The sequence below is a fragment of the Oncorhynchus gorbuscha genome, unplaced genomic scaffold (genome assembly GCF_021184085.1).
Source record: "Oncorhynchus gorbuscha isolate QuinsamMale2020 ecotype Even-year unplaced genomic scaffold, OgorEven_v1.0 Un_scaffold_1182, whole genome shotgun sequence".
NCBI lineage: Eukaryota > Metazoa > Chordata > Actinopteri > Salmoniformes > Salmonidae > Oncorhynchus > Oncorhynchus gorbuscha.
In genome coordinates this window covers 180,596-183,412 of record NW_025746039.1, presented here as the reverse complement: position 1 = coordinate 183,412, position 2,817 = coordinate 180,596, and the positions used below count along the sequence as shown (strand labels likewise).

General features: G+C 42.8%; 1 long non-coding RNA gene across 1 annotated transcript; it reads right to left on the bottom strand.

Moving 5' to 3' along the window:
- Window positions 1–311: 311 nt before the first annotated feature.
- LOC124021719 lies at window positions 312–2,393 on the bottom strand. Its single transcript, XR_006836296.1, has 3 exons — window positions 2,349–2,393; window positions 1,350–1,501; window positions 312–364 (listed from the first exon to the last, which is right to left on the bottom strand). It is a non-coding gene; the product is annotated as an uncharacterized LOC124021719 (long non-coding RNA).
- Window positions 2,394–2,817: the final 424 nt, after the last annotated feature.

Here is a 2,817-nt window from a genome sequence, read left to right as displayed (position 1 = left end):
CTCCCTCTTCCCCAAGCACCCCAGCTCCCACTGGGAAAAAGAAGACACTGTCAAGGCTGCATTTATATGCTGAAAGGCCAGGCGGTGCTGAAAGGCCAGGCGGTGCTGAAAGGCCAGGCGGTGCTGAAAGGCCAGGCGGTTCTAGTGTTTTAAGTCGCAGCTGCATTCAAGTAGAATATGTCGCCACGACATCGCCATAGTAAAATGATGATTGACAGATTAGCTGCTTGATATGGTAATGATGATGATTAAGATGATGTTGTAGTGTTTTACCTGCTTGTGGACGGCCAGAGATGAGGGCGTATCCTGGGTGAGGTCCTCAAAGTCTCCACAAAGTCATAAATGAAGGCAATGGTACTCTGACCTGGAGACAAACACACAGACGCTTGAACACACATCGACCTGGTCTCACAATGTTGTATTATTCTGGAAGTAAATCCCAGACTCTCCATTTAGTGTTATATGTTATGTTTCATGTGTTATGCATTCATTTGAGGATGTCCATCATCCATTTCGGATGATATGTTACAAATTGCAATTGGTACAATACGTTACTTAATTGTAAATATGTTTACGAATTTGGGAAACAAACAATACATTGACAGAAAACATAGTGCTTTACTTTCTCTCGTACATTAAAGGCCCGGGAAGAGTCACAGGGGAGATGAGAAGAATGTGTCTATTTGAAAGCTATTTAAAAATGTTGTAGCTTGTAACATTTTTTGTTTTTTGTTTATGTAACTCTCATGCTAGAAAAGGTTGGTGACCCCTGGATTAGGGTTAAGGTTAGGAGTTAGGTCAAATAGCTAAGGTTAGGGTTAGGGAAGAGTTAGTTAAAAGGGTTAAGGTTCGGTTAGGTTTAGCTAACATGCTAAGTAATTGCAAAGTTGCTAATTAGCGAAAATGCTAAAGTTTTCCATGGTGAGATTTGAACAAGTAACCTTTGGGTTGTTAGACAATTTCCATTATACTCCCACCTATCGACCCTCTTTTTGTTTTTGCCTTAAGAAACCTTCTGTCTTATGTAACCACACCAAACATAACATATCATACTAACTTGAGTTTCCAAGATGTACTTTTACTATGTTACATCTTGTCTATGAGACCAGGCTGCAGACAGACACAATGAGTGAGGGCTGTATTCTCTCCCTTCTCTATATGGCTCTTCCAGACCTGGGGTCAAATTGTTAAATCGTTTTGACATGGTTTTAAATAGTATTTTAAAGTATTCGAAATGATTTCAAACAGTTTTTGAACCCAGACCTGGGTACTGTATGTATCATGGCTGCATTCACATGAGCGTAACACACATAATTAAACAGGATATGCATATCTCTATGGTAACTCACCAGTGACCTTCAGTGTGTAGGGCTGGTTGGAGTTCATGCTGATTTCCCATAATCCTGTCTGTTTGTTGGAGGCCAGACGGACCCGGAAGAGGTTGCCCACCGTCTGGACAGTCCCCAGTTCCCGTTGGCCTCATTCTGTTTCTGGGTCACACCTGTAGGGGCAAGGAGGGTGAAATGGGATTATTGCAGGATGCCAGTCAAACATACCTGGCCACACCTGGTGGAACACATTCAAGCATGGTTGTCTCACACACAGGGGTGTAAAGTACTTAAGTAAGTAGTTCTTTGGGGGTATCTGTACTTTACTTTACTATTTATATTTTTGATAACTTTTACTTTTACTCCACTACATTCCTAAAATAAATAATGTACTTTTTACTCCATACGTTTTCCCTGCAGTTAAAAGTACTCGTTACATTTAGAATGCTCAAGCAGGACAGAATTATGGCACCTATCAATATTATGCTTTGCCATCCCTACTGCCTGTGATCTGGCGGACTCAACTTAGTGTTGGGGTGTGTCCCTGTCTGTCCGTCTGGTTTGCTTAATATCAGGAATTTGATGTATAGCATTTACTTTTACTTTGTACTTTAACTCAAGTATGACTACTGATGACTTTGTCTCCTACTGTCCTTAAGTACATTTAAAACCAGATACTTTTAGACTATTACTCAAGTTTACTGGATAACTTTCACTTTTAATTGAGTCATTTTTTCCACCACTGCTCACACATCCCCATCACACCGGCTGGCTATAGGGCAGCAACCAAGATTCTCCACTTCTGACCTTAGATCAGTGTCCAGAGGAAACGTCATCCTACTCTGTGAGGTGAACACTTACCTAAAACCTTACCTTAGATCTGTCTATGTGTTTAAGGTTCTTACGTGCAGGGTTCATCAAGGTGAAGGTGAGTGTCTTTCCAGTGATGTTTGAGGTTCTTACCTGCAGGGTTCTTCAGGTGAAGGTGAGGGACTATCCAGTGATGTTTGAGGTTCTTACCTGCAGGGTTCTTCAGGGTGAAGGTGAGGGACTTTCCAGTGATGTTTGAGGTTCTTACCTGCAGGGATCTTCAGGGTGAAGGTGAGGGACTTTCCAGTGATGTTTGAGGTTCTTACCTGCAGGGTTCTTCAGGGTGAAGGTGAGGGACTATCCAGTGATGTTTGAGGTTCTTACCTGCAGGGATCTTCAGGGTGAAGGTGAGGGACTTTCCAGTGATGTTTGAGGTTCTTACCTGCAGGGTTCTTCAGGGTGAAGGTGAGGGACTATCCAGTGATGTTTGAGGTTCTTACCTGCAGGGTTCTTCAGGGTGAAGGTGAGGGACTTTCCAGTGATGTTTGAGGTTCTTACCTGCAGGGTTCTTCAGGGTGAACCCTGGTCAGACCAAGCTGACTCTACACTCCAAGACTGCTTCCAGCACGTGGACTGGGACATGTTTCGTATTGCGTCAGATGGGAATATTGACGAATAC